The sequence below is a fragment of the Aplidium turbinatum genome, chromosome 15 (assembly GCF_918807975.1).
Source record: "Aplidium turbinatum chromosome 15, kaAplTurb1.1, whole genome shotgun sequence".
Lineage (NCBI taxonomy): Eukaryota > Metazoa > Chordata > Ascidiacea > Aplousobranchia > Polyclinidae > Aplidium > Aplidium turbinatum.
Window position 1 is genome coordinate 3,605,657 of NC_137486.1, and position 17,225 is coordinate 3,622,881.

Genomic DNA, 17,225 nt, shown 5'->3' on the forward strand with positions numbered 1-17,225 from the left:
TTGCGGGGGACGGTCGCTAGTCCTCACACCAGTTGGTCGACGTTGCCTTACATGTGAGCTCCCGATGTTGAGGTATTTGACCACCGGTTTACCAGTCAGTTTAACTCTTATCTTTGTGGAAAGAAAAGAGCCAACAAAACCAGCAGGCGCCAGGGCAGAAGACATTGTGAAGAAAGGGGCGTTCTTCCCGGGTATCAGCACAAGGCTGAGCACTCACTAGTACAGCGAGCAGTTGCGATTCGCTAACCATAACGGTGTAGCTTCCACGCTAGCCATTCAGACCATCCAATCAACAACAACAATAAGTTGAGAATCTGGAAAAATCTCATGGTGTTTGATGTGACAAAGTGCGACAGATCTTTTGATGAAATATCATCTGGTACTCGAGAAAGACGCTTTGAAGGAAGGTGTACTGCTTTGATGAGTTAACGCGGATACCATGGCGTTTTTTGAGTAACAGAAACAGCATCATTAAAAAATGCCAAGCCCACAAGTTCTTCACTTATACCACAAGTGCCTCGAAAATGTTTTCATGGCTTTTTGCGATAAACCTGCATCATGTTGCTCATACTCATTTACCGTTTTCAAGAGCACCAGGTCATGTTGTGGTGCACATTTAGCTAAAGGTGCTGTGAACCATGATTTTACATACACCTTCAAAACAAACAGAACAAATCGCTTTAAACCACGTTGCTCCTAACTTGACAAATCAAACTGCATTCGAAATAAGCAGATTTTGAGTGCATATACAGCAGTTGCCATCCATCTGGCACGATGAAGGGCACCAGGATGACAGAATCGAATTCCAGGTGGTGGTGTTCCGTTGAGGATTATGACCGATAATTCTTGGTAGTCTCTTGGATGATTATTGTTATGCAGATGGTGGATACAGAACTGTATAATTTCATCAGAAAAGCTGCTGTCATCTTTTTCCAATGTCACATACCCATCTTTATTCAATGTACTCCATTTTGATTTAAATCGCTTAAAAAGGAGAATGTCTGGTCCAGATGTTGGCCCAAGGCATGTCAAGAATGCTTTTTGGAATATTAGTTCCAGAATATGGTGACAAGCCAGATGAAACATGTCCTTGTTCAATTCTTATAAAATTAGGACACAAGCACCAGACTTCTGACCAGTATTGCTGAATCGAGCTAGCTTTAGCTGAGTCTAGAATATCTGCTCAACTACAGACAAAGCTTTGGTAGCTGGTGTGACATAATTTTATCTACTGTTAAAACTATCAACATGGCAGCCAAGTAGTGGTGATCATTGAAATGGAACAACATCATGCTGATAAAAATAGCTTAACCCAGTTTAAAAGAGGACATTGCCTACAACTATATCAACAGTTAGATAATACAACTTCAGTGTGTCAAGTAATGAAGTATGGTTTTACAGACTGTAGCTTCCCAATTCCCATATATTCGCATCATAGGGAAAAAATCTGAATTTTCAAAGTAAATCTGGCACCTCTAAACAAAGTTCAATCTCTCTGAAAATTTTACAGGGTCCATTTTTGGTCATTTGGAGATGTTTTGGGTAGTGTCACATTGCATTTTCTAAAATTCGGTTTTCGGGACCACCCTACCGGACACGTTTGTCCGCCGTCAACAAAAACGAATTTCGAGGCCTGATGTAGCATTATCTGCAGAAGAGCTATCGGCAGTCAGAGTCTCTACAAGCGATTTCATCCAACCGCTAACATCACCAGCTACTATGTTCCTACCTTGACAAGATTTGTGAACTGGGTGAATAGTTTGGAAGAGATGTTGTAGCGAGCGAAGTCCAAAGTAGTTGCCGAATCTTTCCAAGCTTTGCAAGTGGCCAACAGCTCGACCACGAATGCTCCCAGACTGTGACATGTCATTCCCAATTTCTTCTAAAAACTCCAGAATAGAGGGATATTGGCTCAAAAAGCAGTTCAAGGCGTCCAATCTTAACACCCATCTTGTATCGCTGAGTGGTTTGATTTGACTCATCTGGCTTATATTAGGATTGGAGTTTGTCGCCAATATTCCCTTGAAACTACTCCAACGTTTTGGTGAATCTGGTATAAAATTTATAACTGCGTTCAGGAGTGTCATCGCTTGACTGGCAATGATGTTGTTATGACAGGCATCCTGTACAGCTAAATTTAATTAATGGCCACTACAGTGAAAATACAAGGCCTTATGATTTTTATCGGCAATGCGTTTTTGAAGACCGGTTACCTTCCCTGCCATATTGCTCCCTCTGTCGTACCCTTGTCCTCTCAATTGATTGAAGTTGAGGTTATACCGCAAAAGAACATCATTGATGATTCTATAGAGTGATTCCGCATCTGTTTTCGGTGTTTTGTAAAAACCCACGAAAACTTCATCACTTTCTAAAGAGCTTTTGCAGTAACGGCAACATATACTTAATTGTTCTTTGTTGGAAGTGTCCGATGTTTCATCGGCTATAATGGAAAATACGTACTTATCAATATTGTAAAACTTATTGACTCCCAGAGATTGACTTCGGATGTTAAAAATCACTTGACGGATAATTTTGTCCCCGATAATTTTAATTTTTTCGTTTTGAATTTTTGGTGAAAGGTATTTATCACAAGCATCTGATGATAGGTAAGACATTACTTCAATGTTATAAATCCCAAGGAGTTTCAGGAGATTCCAGATGTTGGATGAAATTTTTTCATCATTCACATTTTTTTATATGTTGCGCTGATATTCATCTTGGCGAGGCCTCTCCGCATATTGATTACAAAACTTCATCACTTGAGCGTCTTTTAACTGTATTAATATGCCTGGTGTGGGCCACCAGGCTACTACCACAATACCGTACCACATTACTACTACTATACCACTCTACCACCACCACCAGTGGTGGCAATTATCACTTATGCAAACTAACGTTTAGAACGTTTGTAGATTGTTGATGTAAATCTGAATTTTTGTGCTTCTCTAAAGAGGAGGTTCCTTTGCGAAAAGTTTTCCATGCTGAACGTATCAATATCCATGGCGTTGATGTGCCGACATTGACACGTTTATTCGTAGTGGCCCAGTAACAGAAGGAACAGTAGCAGCTTCCATCATCGTTTAGTCTCAACCAGTTATATTGAGAGAACCATTCTTTTTGCGCGGATTGATCTTCGTTGTCGTTTCTTGGCATAACTTCCAAAAAATTTGTGAGAGGAGAAATATCGGGAAAACTATGCGTATCTACTTCTGTTTGATTTTCGCAGCTGATGAACCTGTGTTACTACTTGTACTTGCTGCTTCATTAGCGCTTGGGCGAGGCCGCTTGGGCGCAAAAAAACCTGCAATGCTTGTCTGATTTGTTTTTTTCATCTTAATAACACTTGGTATCTGAAATACAATCTCTGATTCTTGATGCAACTGATTTGGATTACAACTAGCTTGAAATGAGATTTTATTCGACTCTGACTCCTTTATCTTTGAACTTTCTTTCATTAACTATCTGTTGCGTCACAAATGAACCCCTGTCGCTTCGCCGTTACATATTGCATCGACGGGAAACTAATCGATTTTCCAGCCAGAGCCAGACAAATTGTTTTCTCTCGAACGGCACTTCTTGACGCAGTGCGCGTGTTTGTGCTCAATAGTACAATCATGTCTGCCTTTGATATGTGTGGTGCTGCGTGCCACCCACAAATGTAAAACACTGAAAATATTGCGCTTTGGTGAAACGACTTTCAAGAAAGAAAAAAAAACGTTATTTAGCAATGCAAATTTCCATTTGAATCGGTGTATTTTGTATGCAAACCAGGGCCCAGGGGTGCTCTCGCATTTATGTTGTTACCTCAGATTTTCATTTTGGGGTGCTCAAGCACCCTTCACACCCCTGAAATGACGCCTATGACTGATAGTGCAATCAACTGTTTGTAGCTTTCTTCAATGTGCGCTGCATGTAACGACAAAACTGTGTTTTGATGAATGGTACATATGCATACATTGTGGGTGCCAGATGCTCCTGCACTGATACACCACATCTGACAAAGTGAGCAGAACTTGGAAAATCCCAAATTAATGTCAGCGTTTTGCTTTTTGAATTCAGTGTATAGTTCCTTCAGTGTGCAAAGTAGCACTAGCAGCCTTTTTTGTTCATACCTTTTTCTACCAAGGCTTATTCGATCTTTCATTCCAGGCATAATTCTACTGTTTTCGTTGTTGTTATAAAAGTCTTTTACGTTTTGAATCACTTCCTCATTATAGTGTTTTTCGTTTTTGTGGTGGTGGTATTGAGAGAATACCACTTGTGCTTTCCAATTGACGAGCATGCCTAACTACTAACTAGTCTTTCACTTACTTCAAATACTTCAGAAGCCTTTTACCTTGGCCAGGTATTTGGCGGAATGGCCCGTTTCGGTGAGTCCGTTTCGGTGAGTCCGATTCGGTGAGTCCGATTCGGTGAGTCCTATCCCTTAACTGGGGATTTTTTCAAATTTTTTTTTTAAATATCGGGTACCGTGGCCTAATTATCATTGCCGTTTTAGGGTTAGGGGTTAGGAGTTAGGGTTAGGGGTTAGAGGTTAGGAACTCACCGAATCAGACTCACCGAATCGGACTCACCGAATAGTAGCAGACCCGGTATTTGGAGCCATTGTTAATACTTGTATTTTATCTGCTCTTGTAGAATTGTTGCAGTGGATTTTTTCTTTCATTTTTGCAATCATTATTTGAAACAACTCTTGATTATTTTTTTCTCTTTTAACAATACAATTAATGTTTTCTGTGAAACACTCATTATCCAAATCCATCGTAAAACTTTAGTTAATTCTGATTGTACTGTTTTGTTAATTTTTGCCAGTTTTCTTTTACCATAACTGGCTTTGCTGGTTGAGGGAATGCCTTGAAGTTTCACTGGTGATTCACCCAAGTTGCCTAAACTTTCATTTAAATTGTTCAATGAGTCACCACTTACCACTGACACTATCTACCTGCAGTGATTGTATATCGCTTTCTCTAGACGAAGAAGCTCTTCCAGAAGTAGCCTGAGACCTACAAATTGTTGAATTTTCATTCTGCAATTGCAACAAAGTTTTTTTCAAGGAATATATGAGTTTTTAAGAAGGCTGACAAGATTTAGCTTTTTTGTGCCAATCCAGACTGATAGTGTGCGCTGTGCAAACTTAAATTTCACACATGTTTTCTATGAACTTTGAAAACGTCACAGCAAGTCTTCTGCTTTGATGAGTAAGTATCAATATGCTTATGTCTGTGGAACATACAGATTGTCTCAAGTAGAGATTTACCGATACCAATATTTTGGCCGATACCGATCCCGATATCACTTTTTTAGGCCGATACTGATACCGATACAGGCCTCAAAATTCGTTTTTGTTGACGGCGGACAAACGTGTCTGGTCTGAGCAGCTATCTCGGCGGATGAATTAAGTCTCACGGCGGACACACGAGTTTTAACGTCGATCGTCATACTTAATCACTTTATATATCTTGATAATTCTTTGCCATTTGAAAACTATAGCTACGGTTTAGAAGGCTTTTTAAAATTTCAGCAAAGTCACTCTGAAAGACTTTTATCAGAGCAACGGCATGCGCTTGAAGAATCAAAGCGCCGTATAGCTGCTCAATACGCCGCATAACTGATTAACTTCCATAAAACGAGGTAGTGTGGCTTCTTGCGTCATTAGTGTAGAAGTACCATGCTCCCATTGATTCTTAGCGAAGAATTCACCTTTGTTATGCTGATTTAATGTCATCCATCATTGAAGCAACGTAAAAATCCAAAGTTTTCCTGCTTGAATTGGAAGCTAAGGGATACATACAGTATTAACATTTTCTAGAATGTGTGGGAAATTATATTCTTGCAACAATTGTTTGTGCTATGCAATGACGATTTGTATCGCTAGTTCCTGTGTTATTTTTCGGTGGACAAATATAACCGATCTAGAAGGTACTTCCCGCGGACATCACATGCTGTGACAGCGGACATGTCCGCGGTGTCCGCCGTGAATTTCGAGGCCTGCCGATATTTTGGCCGATACTTTGGTGTTATATTAAAAAAAGCTTTCAATTGTCATAATTTATTAAAGATTCAAGAATCCAATCTCAACCGCATTATTGTGTCATAATACTAAATAGTAGGTTTTAGTAATGAAAGGCCACCATAATTGACGACTGGGGTATAAGGGAAGAAACATTACATCTTCATTGGGGTTTTTGAAAAATTAATAAAGTGTTTGCGCAAACTCTCCAAATAGGCTATCATAATTGATAATAAGATGTTAAATGTAAACCAAGTGATTTGTGTAGTCGTACAAAAACTATTCGACAAGTAATGTGCATTGTGCAACCTAAGGGCGCTTGTCGTTTGGTTGAAAAGCTTTTGCCAGGCCAAGACTACCCAGATAGCAAAAATGTATAATTTTGCATCGTTTTTACATTGCTAAACATATAAAAAAAAACGTGTAACTTAATTGTTTTTAGTAAGCTGGTTCTATCAGTTTGTGATTTAATTTCCATCTTTTGTTGTAATAAACTCATCAAGCTTAAACAATGTCATGGCAGAATAAGTAGGCTCAAAATGATAGCAATGGGACTACGAATCCTCACTAAACTAATCAAAATAGTCTTGTTGCGCCTAAGATGAGGGTCTGCTACTATTCGGTGAGTCCGATTCGGTGAGTCCGATTCGGTGAGAGCCTTTTTCGGTGAGAGCCCTATTCGGTGAGTTTTTTTTTTTAAATTATTGCGCGCCGTAGCCTAATTATCATTGCCGTTATAGGGTTAGGGGATAGAGGTTAGGGGTTGGGGGTTTTTGGGGTTGGGGGTTAGGGGGTTGGGGGTTTTTGTGTTTTTTTTGAATTTTTGTTTGAAAATTATCGGGTACCGTAGCCTAATTAAAACCCCTAACCCCAAACCCCCTAACCCAAAAACCTCTAACCCAAACCCCCAAAAAACCCCAAACCCAAAAACCCCCAAACCGCAAACCCCAAAAACCCCAAAAAACCCTAACTCCAAAAACCCCCAACCCCAAAAACCCCCAACCCCCGAAATCCCCCAAACCCCAACCCCAAAAACCCCCAACCCCAAAAACCCCCAACCCCAAAAACCCCCAAACCCAAAAACCGCAAACCCCAACCCCCAAAAAACCCAACCCCAAAAACCCCCAACCCCCTAACCGCAAACCCCAACCCCTAAAAACCCCCAAACCCCAACCCCAAACCCCCAACCTCAAAAACCCCCAACCCCAAAAACCCCCAACCCCCTATCTCCTAACCTCTATCCCCTAACCCCTATCCCCTAACCCTATAACGGCAATGATAATTAGGCTATGGCGCGCAATAATTTAAAAAAAAAACTCACCGAATAGGGCTCTCACCGAAAAAGGCTCTCACCGAAAAAGGCTCTCACCGAATCGGACTCACCGAATCGGGCCATTCCGCTAAGATGACAACCTCATTGTGAAGAAAGGAGCGTTCTTCCCGGCTATCAGCACAAGGTTGAGCACTCACTAGTACAGCGAGCCGTTGCGATTGGCTAACCACAACGGTGTAGCTTCCACACTAGCCATTTCAATTCTTGTCAATGTCAATTCTTAAATCACAAACTGATAGAACCAGCTTACTAAAAACAACTAAGCTACATGGGTTTTTTTAAACGTTTAGCAATGTAAAAATGATGCAAAATTATACATTTTTGCTACCTGGGTAGTCTTGGCCTTGTTTTATCCTCTGCTGAGAGTAAAAAAGAAACACAAATGATAAATATTGGAGAAATTGAGTCTCCTTCACAACAAAACTGCTGAAACAAAACGTTATTTTTTTAGTGAAAGAATCACAGTAAGCAAACAATGCCAAAAGGTGCACGCATGAAGTCATGGGAGTGTGAGGTATCAAAAATTTGAACAGGTTTTTATGTTTCTACATCAATGTGACGTCAGTTACTACTTTAAAAAATCTATATTTTTGCTTCTGTAAAAAATCCGCAGCAAAGCCTTTTTTTACATGTTTAGTATCGGCCAAATTTTGCAGATGCCGATACCGATACTCAAAAAAATGGCCGATATCACCGATGCCGATATATTGGTACATCTCTATCTCTAATGTAAACTTAGTGGCGTACGCAGAATTTCCTCAAGGGTGGGAGCCCTTCGAATCGAATGAAAAAACTCCCATTTGCTACTAATAACCAGTTAGTTAGGCTACATTGTACATGATTTGCCTACCATACTCAGTTTGCATTGATGATAATTGTTTTTAGTTTGCAAGTCAGCTTGCTTACGTTAAATAGGCTACATTTTTTATTGAAAACAAACAATAAACAAACATAGCTGTAATGTAGCTTATAGCCTAATTTAACTCTCTTGATGTCGCATAGCTGTAATGTTTTAATTAGACGACATAGTTACCAATGAACTACGCGTGCCTTAGGCCTATTGATTGTATTTTCGGTTGTGTGGCCTATGTAGGATCGATATGTCCATAAAGGGTCAGCTGTAGGCTATCCTACTGTACACCTTGTTTGTCTGTTCACCAAAAACTAAATCCGGTCTTGCATGTCCCAGGTGTTGTCATTTGCCTGATTGTTGATCAGTTACCAGGACTCACCACGTAGAGGTTGAGTCCCAAGAAGGAGAGAAAAAAAAGTATAATTTGAGAGTTGCTATAAAAATGTCCCAAAAAAGGTAACAGTTCCAAAGAAGAAAAGGGAGTTTGTTTTCAGGTTAAAAGCTCGTTAATAAACTTACAACTACAGTGAGAAAGTTACGACGAATTGCACGGATATTATGCTGGATGTGCACACGTAGATAGAAGTTGCTTTGCACTTTTTTCACCTCATTTGTATTGATTCCAGTAGTGGCAAATTCGCTTGTGCAAGTCTTTGTACACTTTTCTTTGTCGCCTCTTTAATTTCCCTTGATCGAGCAGTTCTAAACCTAAAAAAATTTTCATGGATTTTTGGTGCAAAATGGAAACCAACAAATAAAACGATGTGCTTGGACGGCACTTTCTTTTTAACTTGTTATGCCAACCTTTAACGTTTTTGTTAGTTCGGATTGGCATTTCGTATACACTCCAGTCTTTGGGTTGCCATGAGGAAAACCATACGTGCTTTTAACATAATGTATCAACTGCTGCAGTCATTCGCTTGTAGCTTTTTTTGCACGAGAAAAGAACATGCCACACGCATGGTGCATGGTGTTCCGGTAGGAAACATAGTGCCATGAGCTTACCAATATACTTCTTCACCGTAGGTTGGTCCATGTATTCGTTTTGTAAGCCCGAAGACTGGACCTTTTTAAAAATTGCCTGCGTAAATAAAAAAAAAATGACATGCACAGGACACTCTGTACAATGTAGGCTAAGCAGTAGGGCGTGTCAATATTTTTATAGACCTAAGGTAAGGGTATCTAAAATGAGCAAAGAGGCAAAACATCAATTTCCTTTCAGAAACACAAGCATTTCAAAATGTTGTTCGCTAAGTCCAGCTTGCTTTGGCTTCAAAATGTCCTTTCCTAGCCAATCCTAGGGAGAACAGTTTTTCAACAGCAGCACTGTAGGAAATAGGGATATTATGTCGCAAGAACAAACGCCTCATGGCGTCATTGGGTAATGCATTAGACGTAACCGTCTTTGTTGGATTACCTTTAAGAAATTCATTTAAAATTTTTACCTCACATGCTTTTTTTTTGTGTTTTCAAATAACGGAGCTTCAGTGTCGCTGCTGCTTGCTGCATTGTCGATGTTGAAATTGCTGTAGTTCTGCAATAGGTTAATCATTTTGAGATGCAGAGCCGTCTTAATTTCTTCATCCTTGTTTTTGTGTAACTTTGGGCTGTGCTTGCACCATAGGCTACAGCTCTTCAATGAGATCTGTGTAGACTTCTTTCTTGTTGGTTAAACAGTTTCGTCTTCTCGTTTTCTTTTGTTCTGGTTTTTATTCTCATTTATGCATAGCTGGAATCTTTTGCAGGATTGTGGGTGACTAGACTGCACATGTTTCTTTAAATTGCTAGATGTAATAATAGCAGACAGCTTCTTCAAATTCGGCCTGCATAATTTACACAAAGTTTCAACATTATTTTGATCAGGCTTAGGTCCAAGAAATTCAAAATAATCTTGCAGGTATGGCCATAGATTTCCTGATGTTGAACAAGGAGGATCAGACTGATGTCCACTAACAACGTCATATTCATTTATACTTGGTAATGCTGATGATCTGCTTCCTGCTCCAGCACAATCAGGCTGGATATCATTACCAGTGGGGTTTGCTTTAGTCTCAGATACTTTAGGCAGAAACTTATCCATTTCGACTATTGAGTAGCCTACAATTTTCCGAAAAAGGCTGTCTCCGAATAGGGCTTTCTCCAAATCAGATTTTCCGAAACGGATTCTCCCAATACAGTTGTGGCCGAAAGTTTAGGACCACCATTCAAAATTCTGGATCAGACAACAAACAGCATATTTACTCAGAAATAAACTCATGAACTTGGTATATTATGTGAATACTGCACAGTGCACATAGTGAACGATTTTACACATAAATCACGTGCGTTTAACACAGAATTTTTAGAAAAGTCAATATTTTGTTGGTCCGCCATTAGATTTGATTACATCCTCCAAACGTTTTGGCATGCTCTCCACAAGACTTCGGCAGTATTTAGATGATATTTCAAGTACCCAGACTTCTTTGATTACTTTTGCCAGTTCCTTAGCACTACTTGGCTGTTTTCCCGAAACTTTGTCCTTCAAAATAGTCCACAGATTTTCGATTGGGTTCAAATCAGTACTGTTTTCAGCAGGGCTGGGGAGCCACTGCGAAAAAGTATAGGCTCCGGCTCCAGAGCCATCAAGCATTCATCCACCAGCTCCAGCTCCGGAGCTATAAACTTTTAAACAGCGGCTCCGGCTCCATTAAGAGTGTTTTGTAGCATTTGCCAGTTTTGCCACAGTAGGATGCAATGGTTTAGAAGTCTGCACTGCTTAAAATTCTGTTAAAAAATATAAACACACATTTCAGATTTATTTTTTTAAAACAATTTGAAAACAATCGTTCCACGCTAACTTGGGTAGGGGGAGAGCAGTTACAGTGTAACAACCTTCTGGACAGTTTGTGGATATCGCTCTATGGCTTGAAGAACATTCAGTTTAGAAGATCGGTCAATCTTTTCCATTTCAAGTAGTGCCTTTTCAAAGCATGCTTTAAAAGCAACCTCTGGATTTGGTTCATGTGTAGTTTCTTTTTCAAGCCGCTGCCTCTTAGCCTGCATATCCAGATGCTTCTCAAAATCTGACTCATCATCAGAGAGAGAAGCTGTTGAAGATGTTTCAGTCAACAAAGGTGTGGAGTTTTCACAAATTTTATTTGTTCTAGAGAAATGATTCATACGAATGGCTATATCAACCAATGTACGTTTGCCTCTTTCTACTTGTTCTTTGTTTAAGGTTATTCTGTACATAGGATCAACATACTATTAACCAGTTTAGTCTGTATTCAATACTGGAGCTGGAGTTGATAAATATTTTGTAGTTCCAGCTCCGGCTCCACAAGAAATGTTTAAAAAGGCTCCGGCTCCGGAGAAAATGGTTGGCTCCAGGCATCGGCTCCCCAGCCCTGGTTTCCAGGCCAGTCCAGGACTTGGATTTTCTTTGACTTGATAAACCGAGTTACAATCTTGAAGCGATGGCATGGTGCTCCATCGTGCATGAAAATCGTGCAATTATGAACGGCCATGTGTATTAGGGTGTTCCATTTTGAAAAAGTTTTTTTGTAATTTAGTGATTATGAGATGGGATTTTTGGTCAAAGGAAGTATCCTTTTAAATTTTTGACCAACTCCAAATTTTTGAGGTCCCACACCCCCTTTGAAATATAGAGAAATACCCCCCTGTTAGACATAAAAGTCAAATGTTTGAATGGTTGTAACTTCTGGTTAGAATGTAATAAAACCATAATCTTTTCATTAATTCTGCATGGTTTTTCATGCTAAACAAGATTGCATGGTTTTTAAAGTCCTAAAATAAAAATAAAAAATTTTAAATTGCCAAAAAAGTAGATTTTTGTATTTTTTTGAAACAAAACTTGATAATGGCATTCACTACTTAGAAAGTAATACAAAGAATTTCAATACACTCCACAGGCAACTTAGAAAATACAAGATAAGAAAACACAAAAGACTAACCAAAGTTAATGTAAAACATTCATGATAACGTACTAAATTTTCATATTAAACTTGTAACATGCTAAACCATAACTAAACAGTAAACATGCATTCTTATTACATCATTGCAACCACATATTGGCGAATATCATTGTCAATCTTTTTTAATTTATCATCATTGGCCCTCTGTGCTATCCTTAACTCGTTTTTCGATGACACATCGTTTCAGCAGTCCAATGACTCTTTCATTGTTCATCTGATTGTTTTTGAACGATCTCCATGCATCCAGTGTGCCCAATGAAAGACATGGACAACACTGACTGGTGACATCATAAAATGAAAAGAGTGTCTTTTTACTTAATAGCGCAAGCATTGACTCAGTTTTTTGGCCTCTATAGGCTTTCTTGCAATCTTGCTGGCGTTTTCTGGTAAAATTGGTGGTTTATCAGAATGAGATACCAGGGTGACATTTTTTGGGGAACCCACAAGCTTCCAACCTGATAAAACATTATATCGCATACTTTACAATAGCATGATCAGATGCTGCCATCAAATCTTTATTGAGAAGTGTGATGGCTGGTCCGTTTACAGCACTGGGGTGCAAAAAAATTGAAATAAACACTGGAGCATACACATCAACTATAAATTGGCTGATAGACCTTAATCCAGCAAGTTGAGTGACATATGACAGACACATGGTCCATATGATGATGGAACTTGTGCAAAACCGCAGTTTTACCCTCACAACCGGTAGTGGTCGTTGAAGCAGACTACGCCGACTTAAAAACGGCGTCCCACAGGGCTCAGTCTTGGCTCCTCTCCTGTTCAACGTATACACCTACGACTTGCCCCCCACCATCTCCAGGAAATATGCTTACACAGACGACCTGGCATTCCTGCACTCAGCACCAGGGATGGATCCAGCCTCTAATTTTTGGGGGGGTGCTGCTGAAATCTATTTTCATTCAAGGAGGTCCATCAGTGTGGCACCGTCAAAATGTGTCTCTGCTGTATTTTGCATACTGATAAGCATTCATGTTGTTAATATAGATGGTTTTGTTTAATATTTATAAAGACAGGAAAACGGAGAAAGTGTGCATGAAAAATCAAGTCTTAAAAACAAGCATGAATAAAAAAGACTTATGGTATAACAAAATTCAAGAACGTGATGAAATTTTGGGAAATATTCTAAAGTTTAAAAACATGAGCAGTACAAAACACATGATTATTTCCATTGGTACACATTTCATAATCTACACAGCATCAATTTGTTACATGCTGATATATAAGGATGCAACCTAGTTCGTACCCTGAAAAGATCAAGAAAAAAAATAAAAAAAGCCGAAGTTGCTGATTGCAGTTTCAGCAAACAAACAAAAACTTTTAGGATTATTACCGCATGGTGGTCCTAAACTTTTGGCCACGACTGTAGTAGCAGACCGGAGCACAGGAGTGATCACGAATCAGAATTTGCTTGTAAAATCTGAAATCGGCTTCTTTTAGTTTCAGGCAAAAAATTACATAGAATGTTCTCAAACATATAAATAAACAAATGAAGTCTGGTTATTAATATAACAGCGATAATACCGGTATCTGACAATCATACGCGCCGACTTCCGGGGGGCGGCGCCCCCCGTAAATTTATGGTTGAGGGGCAACAAAAATGGGGATTACAAGTGGTGTTTTAAAGATAAAACACTTTGCAAAAGAGATTTAGATAATTTAAACGGACTTAAAGAATGCCGAAAGCAAGAAAAGCCTACGTTGCTCTTGCCCGCAAAACAGCAGCTGATCGCATGGCTTTCTCATACGGTATGGAAATTTCAAAGTAGATGGTAGAGTAACTTACGCTGCTGGAATAGTCACGTAACTATTCAACTATTCACGGCAATATTCAGTAAATCAGCTAAATTAGACGCGCTATTTTCAACGAGGTCTTCCCGTTGTGAGCAGGCCCGTAACTAGCTTGGAGCAGTAGGGAGGGCAAAAAGTATTCTAGTGGGGGCCCAACTTTTACTTTCCGTATCATGTACGAAAACGACGTTTGTACACAATGTGGGTATATTTACGCAAGAACATTAATCGTAGGCCTAATACAACGTTTACATTAGACTAGTTTATCATAGAACCAGTCAGTGGCGTAGCCAGGAATTTTGAAAGGGGGTGGGGGTTGACGGCCGACGGGCAAAGACCGACGGCGTCTTCGCCAAAGGCGACACCCAGCAGCGGGGGGTCTGGGGGGCCTCCCCCAGAAAATTTTGAAAAATTACTTTGAATTTGGTGCATTCTGAAAGCATTTTCAACAAACATGTGGGTATAAATATTCCTGTAAAATGGTGCTGTCCGGTGGCATAGCAAAAGGATAAGATCATGTTTTCTAGGGCATTTTTCGGTAATAAAGCTAAGTCTCTATGTTTTCTTGTTGCTAATTCCTGGCTGAGATATTTGAATGTTTGGTATTGGCAAAACTCGCTCTTTTAGTGCAGTTTCGTTTAAAATTAGGCAAACTTTGTTTTAGAGACAACATTCTACCACACCCTTAAACACACAATGTTTACAATTAAATAACACAAGAAAATTGAGTATAAAACTGAAAAGTCAGCGAACAGAGCTAATTAACATAATTTTTTCCAGGGGGTGCCAACATTTTTGCAGGGGGGGCTTCGCCCCCCCTGCGCCCCCCCTAGTTACGAGCCTGGTTGTGAGACAATTATGATTCAACAGAACGCATTGTTTTCTTCGTAATGTGTTTAGAATTAAATCGAAAACCGATAAAAGAAAAGATGTTTAATGGTCGCAGGTATTGCCTGCATTAACGGCGTCTCTTACCGCTATTATCACCTAGCTAATCTGACATCATTGTTTTATGCGGCCGCTAAGGTTTGACATCGACTTTAACGATCATGGAATGTTACGTAATAATAAGAACGATTATGTCCTACACGCAAAAATAAAAAAATGATCTCTTAAAACAGCTCTTTCTGTTTTGTCTTGTGAGCTTTGCATATTGCTCAACAAGTGCATAAAGTTTAGAATTGACAAGAAATCATTGAATTTGAAAATTAAGTTTGAATTACTGCAAATAAACGTATTCAAAACTTTTACTTAGGCCGACGCGATTTCACACTCCGTAATCTACGTCGACAATCATTTTAAAAACTGCCGAGCTGGAGACAACAGCACGTCCCGTGTTAGTTGAACTTGCCTGTTTGAGGTGAAAATCACTTGTGAACATCTCGACCTTTACTCGAGTATATAGCCTACTGTATTCAATAAAAGACTACAAAGACTTTCGATAAAAAACAGAAGAGAAAACACTTCGCCGTTGTCAACGCTTTGAAAGTAAGTAATTAGCGAAACGAGGTTAATAAATCTGATACGGTAGCGGGTTTTCACTCTGCTTGAGATCATGATTTTTTGCGTTTTATTTCGATAACTTCACTGTCTTGATCGTTGTTATTCACTCGCACGAAAAGGAAACGAATCGTCTTGTTTTCCAACTGTTCCAATTATCAGCTAACAATATCAAAATTTTTACGACCAGGCGTACTGCATGCGTAAAACTAATCGTTTCAAGCAGCTGTTCTAATAAATTCGGTTTGCGACCTATTTGTCAATATAAACAAGACACTAAGCTTAATCAAAGACTATTTTAATTGAGTAAAATAGCGTTACGGTTATGACGTCATCACCTTTCTCGCCCCCCAAGGTTTTTTGAAAAGTCGGCGCCTATGCTGACAATCACAATGTGATTCACTGTAATCTCATCGCGGTAATTTCATCGTGGTAATTTCATTGCAGTAATTTCATCACATGGTAATTACATCGCATGCATTGTCATCGCATTGTAATTACATCGCAAGACACCACATCGTCAGTAATTTAATCGTCTTCGTCAACGTCCACCTGTTTTTTTAAAGTGAAAAGGCGGATGATAAAGTAAATGAAACCCTTCAAAGTTCAAAATTGTTGTAGTAAGCAAATTAAAATGAAGTAACCATATTAAAAATATCTGAGACAGTAGCTTTTTAATCAAAGCGACAAGTTATGTGCAATTCCTCTTAAGAAATCCAGAATTTCGCGATTTTCAAAATTGTTGATTATTCTTTGAATTCTCAATGCAGTATCCGTATATTTCTTTTTCTTACAGGGAATTTCCGCACCTGCTGTATATTGTTCCATTATTGCTTCATTTCTTGCTTGTTTGTCCTTCAAGATTTGTAAAAATTTTCAGATGGTAGGATGAGATGCCCCAATTAATTCGTTGAATGAGCGATGCCACCCTTCACAGACATTGTTTGTCTTAGAACCACATAGTTTGGCTGCATTAAAACAATTTCATAGAACATGATCAAAGTGATGGGGGTGAAGTACTAAGTGACGGTTTGGCCTTCCAATCCACGTATCCTCAACATAATCTAAGACAGGCTGGGCTTCGGGAAAATCATTGTTGTCCATTAGAAATTCAAAAGAGCTAACCACATCTGAGACAGGAACAAATGCAATGGCATCAGCATCACTTTCATACACTTGTTGCAAACCATTTGACTGAAGGGATTGAAATATACATTGTGAGAAATGAAAAAAACAACCTTGTTGATCTGAGTTCGGAAAAACTGCTCTAAAAGCATTAATTGCTGCACGTTCAAAATCAGTCATAATTGTTTTTGGTGCTAAGGTAGGCCATGGGTGGGTACCCCATAAAAAAATTGAAAGTGCATGTTTATGAATCACCCTAATATACAGGTTGCATCTATATTGTGTCATTCCATGTGTTAAATCACTTTTTTAATGTAGCAAAGCTAAATAATTGCCTTATATCAAAAAATATGTCTGACATGAAATAAATCTTTGTTATTGCCAGTAACGATTTTAAGTACGGTAACTAAACTGAAAACACATACAATCGAAATAATGAAATACCCTCTTATGGAGTGTGACATATTTCTTTCTTTGGCGACGCTTTAAGCATCCCATATCAAAGAGCTGGACATTTATTGGAATGTCGCCAGCTTCTTCACAAACTAGAGTTAAATGGCTCTCTAACTAATAAAATGGAGTGTTTAGATGGGCCTTCTTATTTATTTTTGATGCCAT

General features: G+C 39.1%; 1 pseudogene; it reads right to left on the reverse strand.

Moving 5' to 3' along the window:
• Positions 1-16,160: 16,160 nt before the first annotated feature.
• On the reverse strand, positions 16,161-16,787 carry LOC145784697 (uncharacterized; annotated as a pseudogene).
• Between the last annotated feature and the right edge of the window lie 438 nt (positions 16,788-17,225).